This window comes from Choloepus didactylus, chromosome 12 (genome assembly GCF_015220235.1).
Source record: "Choloepus didactylus isolate mChoDid1 chromosome 12, mChoDid1.pri, whole genome shotgun sequence".
NCBI lineage: Eukaryota > Metazoa > Chordata > Mammalia > Pilosa > Megalonychidae > Choloepus > Choloepus didactylus.
The window spans coordinates 43109598-43125732 of NC_051318.1; the positions used below are offsets into that span (position 1 = coordinate 43109598).

Consider the following 16135-nt stretch of genomic DNA (forward strand, 5'->3'; position numbering starts at 1 on the left):
AGATTTCTCAAATCCACTAGCTATTCCACATGAAGCTCTAATTCCAATCATCAAGCAGAAACTCCCTTTCCCTTAGCCTCCCTTTTTGCTCACCCCTCTCCCTGCAAATCTGATTGCTTGATCTTATAAATAGCTCAAGGCCTTTTGAATATACTATGAAAACAACTGTAGTATATAGAACTTGGAAGAAAAAAAGTAAGTGAAAAAAAGGCCTTCTAACCCTTATGTAAGTTTAATCATCTACTTCTGTGAGAATGGATTTCTGTATTTTCCCCATATGCTGCAACTATCACAGCCTAATTTGATACTCTTTAGAAAACTGATGTGAGCACACTTACCGAGAGATGATGAAAAAATCTTATAAATGGGAAATTTCTGATGTCTTTAATGGATAGTTTCATGTGAATGTATCAATATCAGAGGCCTTCCCAATGCATAGTTACACTATTCTAAAGATGACCTTGTGAATAGTAGTTCTATTTATCTTCAGTTTTGATTTGTCAATCCATAACATCTTGCCATGAACCATATATAATAGCTGGATAATTTGTACCCTGAAATTTGGCCTGAATAAAAATTTTGATAATTGTCCAAATATAATTAAATTAAATAAGAATACTTAGTAAGGGTTTCCTGGAATCATCTTTATAATTAGACCATTATTTCATATGTTGTGAGTTTTGATTCACAGAAAGATTAGTGCAGAAAGGGAACATTCCTCCATTAGCAAATATACTATCACTAAATAGGTAAAGCCCTGAAATTTTCAAGTGGCATAACTGAAGGCATATAGTCTATCTAGTTTGCTTCCTACAATAGCCAAGTAGAAGCAAAGCTGTAGCCTGCCCTATCCAATATGGTAGCCAGTAGCCATTGAGCACAATTTGTTACAAAATTGAGAAGTGCTCCAAGTGTAACATACACATTGGATTTCAAAACTTATTATGGAAAAAAGAACATAAAATATCTCATTTACTTTTTATATTGAGTGAATGTTGAAATGATAATATTTTGAATTTACTGGGTGAAATAAAAAATATCAAAAGTGCTTCTGTTTCTTTTCACTTTTTGTAATGCGGCTACCAGAAAATTTGAAATTATCTATGTGGCTTGCATTATACTTATATAGGACAGCACTCACATAGATAAAGACAGAATTCAAGTGATCCCTCTGAGTCTCGGATAAATGATACCACAGAGAGCAATTTCTTAAAATATATTTATTGAATTTGTTTCAGAAACTCCACTTATGCCCTTAAGAAGTTACCATTTTACAGAAAATATATATATACTAAAAGATACTCTGCTGCTTGCTAAAGCCATAATAACTGGTTTGATTGCTCCAACACTGGGGAACCTAATGACAAAACTCAATGACTGCTGGCAATAATGCAGAGCAATCTTTTTAATCATATCTCAATTAGCTTTAGAAGTTTCTCATTTCAGGGCTCCCAGGGGTCTCATTGCTTGTCTTTTTCACTTGAGATAAACAAAGTCATCTGTCTTATATTCATCTCCAATATTTGCTTTTTGTTGTTGTTTTTGTCTTAATAAGGTGCAGTTGTTCGCAGAGATGTCTGCTGCAAACATCCCTGCTGTAAAATGTCTTAGCTACTAGAGCACTACTGAAATCACTCCCAGGCTGGGCAAGTGAGCTGGCCTCCTACCAGCATAAATTTCTGAGGACCCATGGGCATGACTTTGGGAAACTACAGAACAAGGAGAGGCAATTTGTAGGTTTTGTGGTTTTGTTTTTTTTCCAAGTAGAAAGCTGGACATGCCATGTCTGTCTACATTGCGGACAAGTTTAGAGTTCAATTTTTTTTTAAGCTTTGTTTAAAATGGATAAAGGTATAAGCCGTTCATTCTTTCTTTCAATTATTCATTCACCAAATATGTATTTCACATCTTTTATGTGAGAAGTGGTGGGATACTGAGATGAGGAGTACAGTATCTTTGCTTTTAAGGATCTCACACTCCAAGTCATCTTCATAATTACATATATGTAGAATCTTTTTCCTAAAAGACTTAGATTTTTAGAATTGATCTTCAAGACTACAAAGGAGATAGATATGCGCTTTAAAAACATCACAATGCCCTAACATGGCTCATGGCTCTTTCTTCACTCCATGTCCATGTCTAGGCCCTATAGTTATGGGTGTGTGTGTGTGTGTGTGTGTGTGTGTGTGCGCGCGCATATATCCATATACAGTCCTTGCCCATATCCATATCCACATTGATATTCACAGTTATAGCCATATCTATAATTTATATCCATATCCATGTCTAGATCTATGCTCTCTTCTTCATCATACTTAAAATTTATACCACATACACATGTCTGGAAAATTTAACACTTCAATAATTGTTGTTCTTGGAATAGGTAATAAAGCTGACATCCTTTTCTTAGAAAAGATGCATAATCTACAAAATCCTATAAACAGACACCAAATGTGATGTTCAGTTCATGAATGTAATAGGACCACTGAGCTAACTGCCAGCAGTAAAAGAGGGCTTTGTGACAATCAGAACTAAGGGGCTTAGCAGGCTTCCTCCAGATTCTTCCCATATTTATCACTGCTATGGTGAGCCACAATCTGACAATACCTGGGAACCTCTTACGAGTCTCCTGATGTAGTGTGGTGGCCATACTCCTGTTGGGCACAGTATTCAACTCTGTGTGAGGACCCAGAGCCCAGGGCCTGCCCCTGCTATTAGTGAGATATCTGCAGTCACCTACAGAACCAGGCAACAGCACCATCAACACCCCCATCCCCTGGGGGAAAGCATTAAAACTCCCTCCTCTAATAACTGTTAGTAACCAAATCTTGGGAGACCTTGTATCCAAATCTCACAAGATCCTGTTGTAACCAAATCTTGCAAGAAGCTCCGTTGTCACAAACCTTTATAAGCCTCCCCACCTTGGCACTTCTCTCTCTCTCTCTCTCTTTCTCCTGTTTTGTAAGTCCCTAATTAAAGCATGGGTAACTCCATGCCAGGCCTGTTCTTTGGTCTTGGGGCTAATCTGGGTTGGAACACTCCGGAAACACCAGAAAAGCTAGCTTACTCTTTCACTGGTCCTAGCACCATTAATGATGAGAGAAAACGGTCCTTCTCATTTTCTCCCCAGTACCATTGTACAGGGAATGAGCCCCACTATTATCTTCAGCAAACTTTTTTCTTCATTGTATCCCATACTCAACCATACAAAAACACCAGTGTGGATTAAAAAGTAACATCAGAGGCTAAGCTGGGTATGCTTTGTTAACTTTCATTTTGACCCGACCTTTCAAGAAGGAATGTTGTCAACATATCGTAATGGGCCCCTCAAGTTTTACCACAAATTACACAGTCCAGTAAGGGGTGAGGTCCTGTTTTATTTCTTGTAAGGGCCACCTGGATCTAGTAAGTCACTCCCAGGTCATCAACCCTTTTGCTCGGAGAAAGGCTGTAGTTAATGTCCTCGGAGTTATGAGTGTAAAGTTTGAAGGCTGCCAAAATAAGAAATGGTTTTACTCCTTTTTCCTGCATCTCTGTGTTTACTCCTTTCTCTGGTTGACTGCTCAACCTGAAAACCTAGTGCACAATATAATTAACTCAGTGTGTTCTAAAAACTAATGAGAACCTTAGACACTTGGGGAGCTTTCCGAAGCACATCTCAACCAGAGGAGCCATCAAATGTTTTGTTAAATGGGATCTCATGCAGGCTAGGCCAGTTAGTTACAATAAATGGCACAGAGCAGGGGGTAGGCTCTGGGTGAGGACAGCGCCACCTAAGACCTCTGCTATGGAAGCACAGAAAGATTAGCATAAGTCCATTCGGGAACTAATACACAGTGAAACAGCACCAAGGCCATTTGCACACTTGTGAAATTTTATGTTGAAAGCTGAAAAGCAAGTGAGAGTTTGAGTGCAATTTATTATTTATCAGATTTGTGTTCCATCCATGTCTATTTATAAGGTATCTGGAACATTCCTGAATACATCCTCCTGTCTTGTTCATTCTAAGAGTTCTGTCACCTGCACCTCCTGAGCACCTGGTATAGAAGTCCATGCAGGAGTCTGGAGAGGGTAAACCAATGACAATGATGGGAGCTCTGACTTAAAGAGATTTGAAAACTGGTTGGTGAGGAAAACCATTAAGCAACTTGTGATTGTTTCAGTAAAGTTTTTGTTAATGGGTATCTTAGGTACAGAAAAGATTACATGTCATAACTGTAACTTTATACGAATGAACTCATACAGAATCTCTTCAGTGTATGGTTTCTTATGCTCAATATTATGTTTACGAGATACATCCATGTTGTTGCACACAGTAATTGTTCATTCTCATAGCTGAGCAGTATCCCATTGAATGAATACAACATTATTTACTTCAGATTGTTCTGGTTTGAGCTATTTTGAATAGTGCTGCTATGAATTTTCATTGTGTACATCTTTTGAGACACATGCACACACAATTCTCTTGGGTATATAGCTAGAATTGGAATTGTTGAGGTTTAAGGGATGCCTATGTTCAGCTTTAGTAGATCCTGTGCAATATTTTTCCAAAGTGGTTGTGCTAATTTACACTTTGGTCTAAATTAAGAATTCTAGATTCTTCTCACCCTTGTCAACTCTTGGTATCATCTGGATGAGTACTTCCCTATGGATTTAACTGATTTTCTCTGATAAGTAACAAAGTTGAATACCTTTTCTTAAGTTTATTGGATGTTTAAATATTTGGGCTCCTGGTATTTTATAAAGCATGCATCAAAATAGTCTACAATTTTATGAATCTTCTTTAGTCCAAGCAAGCATAGGTTGGGTCAACTACTTCTCTGAGGATCTGGCCTCATGTTACCTCTCAAGTCTGATGATTCTCTCCTGGACAGTTCTGGATTCACAATATTTTTCTTGAATTGAGCACCAGAATTGTCCTCTGAGTGTGTGCTAAGCAGGACAGAGTAAAAGGAGACAGGACGGTTAGACACATCTATCTTCTACTAATGTTTAACGCAGTAAGTATGATGGTTCAATCCTGCTTTTACAGGATTATCCTTTTTCTTCTATTAATAAGCACTTTGACTCTGCACTATTACTAAACAAACTGCCCTCATTTGCTCATTTCTTCATTCATTCATTCATTCAGCGAGTTGTGCATTAATGATGAATCAAGCACTTCTCTGGGTACTGGTGAACCAGAAAAATAAAACCCATGCCTTCAATATGGTCCAATGGTGTAACGGATATCAAGAAGTGAATAATTTATAATAGGCATAAGGACTCGGAAAAAGACTAAAGCAGTAAAAGGGATTAAGAGTGCAGGTGGAAGGGGAATTATCTTTAACAGGGTAGTCAGGGAAGCCTCTCTGCAGAGATGAGCTGGGGTCTAAAACCCAAATGATTAAAAACAAAACAAAAAACAAAAACACACCAGCCAAGTGTACATGGGAGTGAAGAGCCTTTACAGCACAGGGAAAAGCGAATGCGAAGGACATGAGGTGGGAAATAACCCGGCATGTGTGAGCAGCAGCAAGATCTGTGCCTGTGAGAGATTCAGGCAGGAGGGGACCTGGTCAGGGGTGTAAAGAAGCCCGTTCCGAGAAGTTTGGCTTTGTAGGCCATAAGGAGGAATTCAGATTTTATCTTTGTTTTAATACTTAATTTTAAAACAAGGTTTGGCCAGCCTCGGCCCCAAGGCCAGACATCAATTTGTATAAATAATGTTTTATTGGAACACAGCCCTTGTTTATTCATTTGTGTATTATCTGTAGCTACTTTTGTGCTACAGTAGCAGAGTTGAGTGGTTGTGACAGAGATCTCATGACCCACAAGACTGCAATATTTATTATCTGGCCTTTCAAGAAAATTTGCTCACCCCTGATTTAAAAACATCACTTTGGCTGCTCTATGAAGCTTGGATTGTGGGGAGAGGTGAAGACTGGAAGCTAGGTGACCCTTGAGGAGATTATTATAAAATGCTCAGATAAGAGATGACTCTGGGATAGATTAGGGTGAATCAATGATGAAATGCACATGGATTCTAGGAAAAGTGTTATAAGATCTACAGAAGAAAAATTACAGAAAGATGTTAAAAGCAATATTCTACAACCAGTAGTTAGTTGATACTCTTCTAAATTCCTGAATAAAGCGCACATTTGAAAGGTTTCATCTTTAATTGGTAAGAGCAGCATATATATTTTAGTGGAAAATATTATTACTATTATTTTCAATGACAAACTTCCCTGATTACAGTAATCAACTCAGGTGTTCCACAAAATGAAACCACTTGCCAGAAGGTAAAATGCTCGCCTTCCCTTTTTTGCGTGACTCTGTCAGTAAATGCTTCTTCCCTATAACCCCTTTCCACACTGTCCTCAACAGCAAATAAAGCATAAAGCAATGAATAAAAGGAGTAGTACCTAAATAAAAACACATGAACTCCGATTTTTTTTTGTAAACAAGAGCTTTGCAAAGGAAAGCCCTTTCTCTCATTACACTGGTCTGAAAGAAAAGATACTATCAAGAAGCAAGTCCACCTGGGAATCCTTATGCTGAGCATGCTAATGAGAAAACAACCAGACCATTGGATTCCAGTCCTAGGGGGGTGGTTGTCCTTGTACTAGAAGAGTGTGATTCCTGATAAATGGGAATATCGGGCAATTTGGTGGGGATAACTACAGGGAGGAAATGACTGTGCTAACCACAAGAAGAATTCAGGAAAGGCAGGCATGCTGCAGGTTGGGAGGAGGGAGGACACTGGATGACTCCCAAGAAAAGGGAGGAGGAATGTTACAGATTTGTCTATCTACATATTTGTGACCTTAGATGCTTTATAGATTGTTCTTTGTCATACCCCGAGGAAAGGAAAATAGGAATTTAGAGTCGGTTTTATAAACTTCTACTCCGTAGTACGTGGGCAAGGTCAACACGTTTCAAAATTGTTTGGGTGAACTCTTTCCCATCTGGTTCGGGTTAGGAAAGTTATTGGCCAGGGAATTTCAAACGAGGTGGAAACGTGAAGCCAATTTTATGGGTGTGAACTGAAACTGACAAAGAGCTATTTCAAACAGTCTGGTAGGAACGGGGGAGTGCCTCCTAAAGGTCTGACGCGAATGTACAGACATAAATATGTCACCGTATTCCCCACAGGAATCAGAGAACTCAAACAGAACCACCAAGAAGAAAAATAAATAGCCTCCATAAATGGGCATTTGTTTGTAAAAATAAGAAAAAAGAAATATAAAGGTCTCTAAGTGTATCTGTTGTCCTTCATGAGTGAATGGTAACTCTGGGTATCTAAATATAAATAGGGCAGACTTTAGTCTGGGGCATTTAATTCTAGTGGGACAAAATGAGAGTATTCTAAATAATGCTACCTCATTTAAAAATTATTTTAATTTTTCCATTGGCCCAAAATGTGCTGATTTGCTTGACTGTAAACTTTATCTAAATATGAAATGGAGTACTGTTTTGTTTTTGAAAGTGTTTTTTTCACCATTAATCAAGTTATTTAATAACACATCTGTGGAAAACTCTGATTTTTTTTTTTTTTGTATTTTACTTATGTCTTATCTTTAAAAAGTAATTGAGCATATCTTAGATGCTTTGTTAACAAATTAATAAGGGCAAAGAGGAAATATAAAGTGTAAAGACGTGATGACTCTAGTCATAATAACTGATAATGTGCAAACACAGGATAATGGTCAGCTGTAACCCATGTCAGGATGAAGTCACCAACTCCTCACGAGGTTTGGAAGCTCTTGGTGGAATCTCCTTCATATGCTTGCATTACTCTTGAGTTTCAAACTCCATAACTACACATAGCAATTTAGAAAGAATCTGAGTGACATTCTTGCATTTCTTTCCCAGTTTTTTAACCTCTACTTCTGCTTTTAGGAACAAGTAGTCTGCAAACTAAATGGATTTCATAATAAGAGGCTGGCTCATTGATAAGTCTTTTTAGGGCCAGACAGTAATCAACTCAAAATCCACTAAGAGTTTCAGATCATCAATGTACTTTTGACATTAAAACAACAAGCACAACAAAAACAAAAACAACAACAGCAACAAACTCTATGACCTTAGAGTTAGTAGCACTTGAACTTGCTGAGAATTATAAAACTGTTTCTCACAGGTTTTCCAGCATCTCAAATTCAGATTCTACTCTTCAAAGTAAGTTCATCCATTAGAGTCAATTAAAAATGACTTACTCACTTTTTTTTTTTTTTCCAGGAAATCATTAAACATCACGGGATTTAAGACTCAACACTGGGCTCTATAGGCCACAGTATTACTTACCAAATCTTCCTTTCAGTGCACAAAAATCTTTTTCTTTAATGTTAGGTTTCATGTAGATACAATTAGTCTTTAGTCTCTATGGTACCTTAAATCTATAAACGCTATGAGAGCAAACTTTTTGGAGAGGGGGATAAAACTGTTCTCATTTATATAATGTAACGTCTCTAAGGATAGATTTTCATCATACTGCTGTAAAATCAAGATGAACTGCACATCAATGAATGATTGCACCTTTACAGTGATCCACCAAGGACATGCAATTTTGTGTAAATAAATCCTAGTAAGTGATTCAAGAGTGTAACAGAACGTACCAGGGAAAAGAGAAACAGCGGGCTATTAAAAAAAGATGTGTTCAATCTTTGTTTCTGAGATTATATTTAAATATGGTCATTGATCTTTGGAAAACTATATCCTAAATTAAGGTCAGGTGATAGAAATTGATGTCTCTGAGATCATGGCAGGAATATAATTTCTCCCCTATTGTACTGGGAGTTTCATTTAAAAGTTACTCTTTAAAACAAAAGAATAAAATAAAGGATGCACTTTTTTTTCTTTTACTTTCTAAAATGAGTCTCATATGAAAACATGAGGCATAAGTGACTGAACAGCCTAATCATATGATTTGAGCATGATCATTATCGATAGAAATTTATTGTCATTTACACAAAATTTTGATTTTGTGTAAATGATGAAAAAAAAAAGGACATCAGTGACACCTATTGTGGCAGACCCTGGCCCCCAAGTGTCTTGAAAATTGCACACAGCAGTTTGCTTGACCTAGGACCTATTCTCCTCGTAATATCAAACGCTAACTGTAATCTATACCCAAAACTACCTCCTCCCTTAGACTCACTGAGATACTGTTCTCTCTATAATCCTCCCCTCCTCCCTGTTGATTACAATCAACCCCTCCCTACATTGTAAGACCCTGACCCTTCTCCCTGCCTTATGCTCTCATACCCGTTGGAATGTCGAGTCCTTATAACCAGCTTATTCAGCCCCCCAAAGGGCGGACTATTTCCACATTGTGCTCTGAACTGGCTGCCATTCAGAGCAGCTCCTGAATCCATTCAGAGAAGCTCCTGATTTCAGGGCAAGGTGACTTGACTTCCCCACCCTGTAGGTAAGCCCTATAATAAAAGCTCATGTCTCAGAATGTGTCCGGTGTTTTCTTTAGTCCTTTGGCTACAAAAGCCCTCTTGGGCCAAGACATTTATATTTCTTCATACTGAAGGGTTTACCTGTGCCACAAACCAGTTTATCATAAGCAACTATTGTTTCAGCTTGGGGAAATCCAGTTGTGTAATTTGCAGTCAATATGGCTACTGCCCTTTGGAAAAGTTTCTGAAAATAAATATTGTTTATTTACACTGGGAATATACCCACTATATAAGTCAAGCATCGCCATATACACAAAAGGTCTTATTTGAATTTCTCATAATGATAATCTTGTGCCCTAAAAACTGAAACATTGCATGTTTCACCCACAGGATTTTAACATGAACATGAACCATCCTCACACTCCAGCAAGCACACACACGCATATATTGCCTTAGAGAGGCTGAGTTGCCAGGCAAGGGGGAGAGATCTTTATTATTAACACACATGGATTTCTAGGATTTTATAGCTAAATACAAGTTCTTGCTACTACTGCCTTTCTAATTCTCAAATCTTCTCTATTCCATGGATATATCACTATTCCCTCCAGCAATACTAGAGCAAAGATGGAATCTAGTCAGAAATGAAAGCTGGAAAATAGCACCTTCCTCTGACACTAGTGGTAAATGGCATGTGGAAGTGGATAAGGGGGTGCACTAGCTATTTATAGCTGTATGACAAATCTGCCAAGAGTAACTTAAAACAATAGTTATTATGTGGCAGTTTCTATGGGTCAAGAAACAGAGGGGTCCTCTGGCTCTAAGCCTCTCACAAAGCTGCAGCCCTCTGTCTGCCTCAGTTCCTCCCAGAGCTGTTGACCGAAGTCTTTCTCTGTTCCTGGCCATGTGTGTCTCTCCCTAGAACATTTCAAAACACCATTGCTGCCTTCCCTCTGAGCAAGCACAAGAGAGTGCTAGAAAGACAGAGGTCTCTGTGTTTTGTAACCTAATCTGAAATCACATCCCATCACTTCTGCCATATCCTGTTAGTTGGAAGCAAGTCACTAGGTCCAGACCACACTCTGAGTGTGAGTGTAACACAAGGACATGAACACCAGGACGCATGGATCACTGGGAGCCCTAATGGGTTCTATGTACTTAGAGAAAAATCCCTGTCTACTAAGCAGCTTGGCTTTTTTGCTAATCATGGCACAGTTTCTTTATCAGTAAAACTGACAGCAATATCAGCCATAGAGGACTGTTTTAAGGTAAAGGATGAAAATATTTTGAAAAAGTAAAGCACCCTATATCAAGCCAATAATTTACCAAGATTATTGCCATTGAGCCATATGCCATCAAATACAAATTGTATGTCAGAAAACAAAAACAACTAAACGATTTTCTCCTGGTCCTTTATTTGTATTTCCAATAAAAATCTTTTTGTAAGCTTTTTTTTTAATTGAAAGTGTCCAATAATTAGTAATGAAATTGAATTTATTAAAATGAGAGAGAGGACATAGGCACCAGTAAAACTGAGGATTAAGTGCTAATCAGTCTATGTTAAATCCTTTAAATGAGAAATTAAAATTTAAAGAACTTTAAATTCAAGTCAAATTTGGAGTCCTTTGTCACATCACTCTTGTTTGGATCTGATGCCGTATCTTATTCTATCAGGTGCTATGACAAATACTATCCAAAGAGGTGGCTTAAACAACAAGCATTTATTTGCTCACTGTTTCAGAGACTAGAAGTTCAAAATCAAGGCACTGACAAAGCCATGTTTTCTCAAAATGTCTAACTTTCTGGCACTGGCATGCTCAGTCCTTGGGGTTCCTTGACTTGTATCTCTGCCTTGGTCACATGGTGATTTCTCCCTCCTGTAGTCTGATCTTTTGGTTTCTGCTGATCTCAGGCTTCTGGCTCCTCATGGCTTTTGCTTCCAGTAATATTGATTCAGATCTTCCCTGATTCAGTTGGCCACACCTCAAATAATAACAACCTCTTCGAAAGGTCCTATTTATAAGGAGTTCACACCCCACAGGGACAAGATTAAGAACATGTCTTTTGCTGGGGTCCATATTTCAACTAACCACTTGCAGGTTTTGGTAATAACACCTCAATAGTTACTTAGTTGCTATTAAATAGTGGTGGGCAGAATACAATATTGTACATAGAATCTGATGACAAATATGTATAACAGATTTATAGAAAAATGTAGAGAAATAATTAGCAAAATGTTAAGAGTGAGTTTTCCTTAATCTTTGAAGATTTTTGAGTATTTATTACTTCTAATAGGAAAAACAATAAAATAATTGTATTTATTAAATTACTTATTTAAATGAAGCTAATTTAAAGTCACTTATCTGCTGTATATGTTACAAATTCCAAGATATTAAATAATGAGTCAGGTTCTGAAAATGATCTTATATATATATATATATAAACAAAACTTTAGAATCTATTAAAACAAATGCATAGCTTAATATTTATAATTATTTTTCACCCTTTCCATAGTTGTTTTTGGCCATATGGTAGAAAAAATGGCTGGGCAAGTAGGAAAAGATCACCTTGCCATTTGGATGTCATAATTGATAATATTGGACCCAAGAAAACACTTACTTATATGGATACTGCCAAGTCACCGAAAGCTGAATACAACAGAGACTGAAAAACTAAGGGATGATTTATCAGCCAAAATAATAGTAAATAAAAACCACATTTAATAATATTTTTTGCTGACAGAAAAGTAAACAGGTGGGTTTTCTTGCAACAGAGCCGCCTTACTAAACACATGGGCTGAATTTCATGTGAACACTTCCAGCTGTGTAAAGAGCATCTGTTCATCCTTTTTAATTTTAATTAGTGCTATAGACTTCTTTTATTTCATTAATCTCATCAGCAATGTCTTGCTTGCGTTTTTCCCTTTTTTATGGATAAAAAAGAGTCAGGTTTAAACAAACTAGAAATTCTAACAGTATTCATTTCTTCTCTAGTATTAACTTTAATTAGCTATTCTAAAAGTAAATAAAGTTGTTGCTTTTCATAATGAAAAAAATATATATCTTCTTTTCCCCACAAACTATACCAAAGCAGCAACATATTATAAAAACAATTCCAGGAATTATTCAGTGTATGTTTAACAAATGACGAGATATTCAACCACAGATATTTATTCCACATGGCTTTTTTTCTCCTTTTTAAAAACTCAATGGTAAGGGTAACCCACTGAGAAGTCATTTCCATAATATTGTGATTACATTCAAGGACTATCAGAAATACTTCACTTCCACATTTACATATGTATGTATTTGCAAACTTATTTACACTTAAAATAAATTAGAAATTAAAAATTCATAAAATAGCATCTGATTCAATTAGCCAAGGAAATATGCTGACTTTTAGCATGAACGTAAATTAGACCATATATTTATAGGTTAACTATTTCACTCAGAGTTTCAACAGTCTACAATAGAAAAGAGTTCTTTTTCCTGGCCTTATACATTCGTTTTCTACTTAAGGAAAACAAAACAAAACAAAACAAAACAATAATCTAGAACAGTGCTTCTTAACCTTCCATGTTTATACAGATCACCTGATAATCTTTTGAAATGCTGATTCTGATTCAATAGGTCTGGTTTGGACTTGAGGTTCTGCATTTCTAGCGCCTTCCCAGGTGACACAGGTGCTATTGGTCTGAGATTATACCTTAGGTAACAAAGCTCTAGAGTAAGTACTGCTGATATCAAAAAATCATAAACACCTATAGATCCATGAAGTTTATGTTGAGTAGTATTAAATCAAACTGCTCATTTCATTTAAAAATTTGCAGTTAATATTGCTAAATATAAAACTGGAAGTTATTCTTAAATCAATTCCAGATGGCTTTGCATTTCCTAGGAATCACATAAAATCATAAAATATACACTGGAAAGGAAAAAGTGTATTAGGAATTCGTCATGAAACACAAGCACCAAGTTTTTAATTCTCACACTAAAATCCTATGTTAAAGAAAGGAATAAAGGCATATTGACATACTCTCTCTTCTATTTAAATGTATTTGTGCTTTTTAATCTCTAAAATTTTTGTGCTGAAAGTGTTGTTTATATTTTCTGTCTTTATTCTTGCTTAGGGTTGCCATAGTTTTTCTATTTTATTGGCATTTTCAAAGAACCAGTTCTTGCTTTATTATCATGTCTACATTTGTTGTTTCTTTTCATTTAGTTCTGATTTTCTCTTTATTTCCTTTCTTCAATTTTATGGTTGTTCCCCACACCCCCAATGGTTTCTAGAGTTGACTACTCAGCTCACCTACTATTAGTCCTTAGAATTTTATACTAAATACATTTATTGCTAATATTATTTTCTCCTAATACTGAATCCCAGAGTTTGGATAAATAGTGTCCTCACTTAGTTTGGATTACAGTGTCTGCTTTGAATTGCTTTTTAATCAAAAGTGATCTAGATATGTGTCTTAAATTGCTAAGATATTTTTATACAGATAGGGTCCACATTTTAAATCAATATTCAGTTTTATTGCTTTGTGAACAAAGAATGCATTCTGTAAGTTTCCTATTTATAGAAAATAATAAAAAAAAATCTTTACAACTTAGTAAACAAGCAACTTTAAAAAATGTCCCATAATCATTTGAAATATATACTATGGGCAGCATTGTCCTAATACTTTCAAAAGCATAAATAGAGTTTATGCTTTTTTCTCAGAAAGTTTAAATTGGGAAGGTATAATTGTAATAGAAAGATGAACCAGGACAAAATTTATTAGAAATGGTGGACAAAAACTATCCTTCATGTAAGACCCCAAACAAATGATTTTATAGTTGAGTTTTATTACACCTTTGAGAAGCACATTTTCCTATGTTATTTGAAGTGTTCACACATTGAAAGTAGACAAACCTGATAGTCAAAAACATCTTTAGACCAAATGACTATCACTTAGGAAAACAGGTCTCCTTAGCCAAAAAAATTATTACTTATGCAAGGGATATTCAAAGGAATAATAACCACAATCAAGTATAGTCACTCCAGGAATATAAAGATGGTTCAATATTAATCAATTTGTAAGTCACTTTCACAATTTTAACAGTTTTAAGCAGAAATACCACATGATCATATCATTAGACTTACGAAAACATATTTGATAAAATCCAGCAACTATTGATGAAAATGCTTATTAAGCTATGAATGAAAAGAAGTTAACTCAATGTATAAAAAGTAGCTATCAGAACTCAGAAGCAAATAATACACTTAAACAGTGGGGAAAAAAAGAATTCCATTAATATCAGGAAAAGATAAAGGACACTGTCACCACTGTTAGTCATCATTATTCTAAAGGTTTAATTCACAAAAATTAGAAAGAGATTAAACTGTCCGGAAGGAAGATGTAATTCATCATTTTTGGTAGATAATTGACTGTCTTCATTGAAAACCAAGAAAATGCACTAAAAAAAAGCTGTCAGGACTTTAAAATAGTTTCTAGAAAGTAGTTGGATATATGATGGAAGTATTTAATGTTGGTAGCTTTTCCATACATCAACACTGACCTATTATAAAATTCTTTAGTGAAGCATTCTCAAAGAAGCAACAAAAATGTAAAACAAACAGAAGTAAATTTAGCAACTAGTACGCAATAATAATAATGATCCTGTCAATTAAAATGTCTTGAGTTCATAAATAACAGTGTTAAAAAAAATCCAAGATACATGCCATTACCGGCTGGGAAAACATAAAATTATAAAATGCTATTTCTCCTCACATCCATGTATAAATTCAATGTAATTCCAATTAAAAATCCGCAAGATTTTTCATTGCACCTGAAAAATTTACTCAAAAATATATGGAGGAATATGCTAAAGTGCCAAGACAATTGTGACAAAGCATGAGGAAGGAGGCATTTCCTTTCAGATAAAAACATATAACACGACAATCACTTAAAATGTAAAATATTGTTCCCCAAATAGACACAGATTAATGAAACATAATGGAATTAAAAAACAAATTATATTATGAGAATTTATATATGGTAAAGCAAATTTGGAAGAAGGGAGACATGAACTATTCAATAAATACTAAGCGGCATGTCATTTTCCTGTCTCCTCTTCTACTTCCCACACCCTCTACCCAGAAAGCCAAGCCTGGAACAAGGGTTGGCATTGCCAGGACTTTACTTTGGGAAGTGATGCCAGGAAGGAGGAGCATGGGAGGTAGCCTGCATCAACAAGTGGTGGGGGGTGTGGGGGGAATCAACATGGGGTGTGTTCTCTAGTTAGTCAACACAGAGGGCGACTCAGGCTCCATCCTACCATGTTCTGCTGAGCACACATGTATACTGTGTTTAAGAATTGTCTGACCAAAAGAGAGAAGAGGGGCCATTTCTTCACCAGTTCCATGACTGTTTGATTGCTTAGATTAACTCCTTCACATTTCCAGGTTGTGCACGGATGAACGCAGGGAGATTTCCTGCCGGGGACAAAAAATGTTGAGAGATACAGTGCAGCTAAACAAACTGTACCAGTCTACATTGGTCTGGTTCCTGAAGCAACTGAATGCAATAAAAGGTGGGTTCAGAAGATTTGAAGGAGATAGGGCAACTGGAGATTCATAGGCCAAAAACAAAAAGTATTCTCTCTATATGTATGTTTAATTACACTCCTACTATAGTATCTTTCTAGATCTCTTCAAGCACATTTAGGTATAACAAAGTTTTAAATATTCCTGAAGATGCCATATACATAGCAACT

The 16135-nt window shown here is 36.2% G+C and overlaps 1 protein-coding gene across 2 annotated transcripts in view; it reads right to left on the bottom strand.

The window, feature by feature from the left end:
• Nucleotides 1-16135, bottom strand: part of GPC6 (glypican 6) — a 1192747-nt gene that overhangs the window by 682984 nt on the left and 493628 nt on the right. The gene's annotated exons all lie outside the window — the stretch shown is intronic.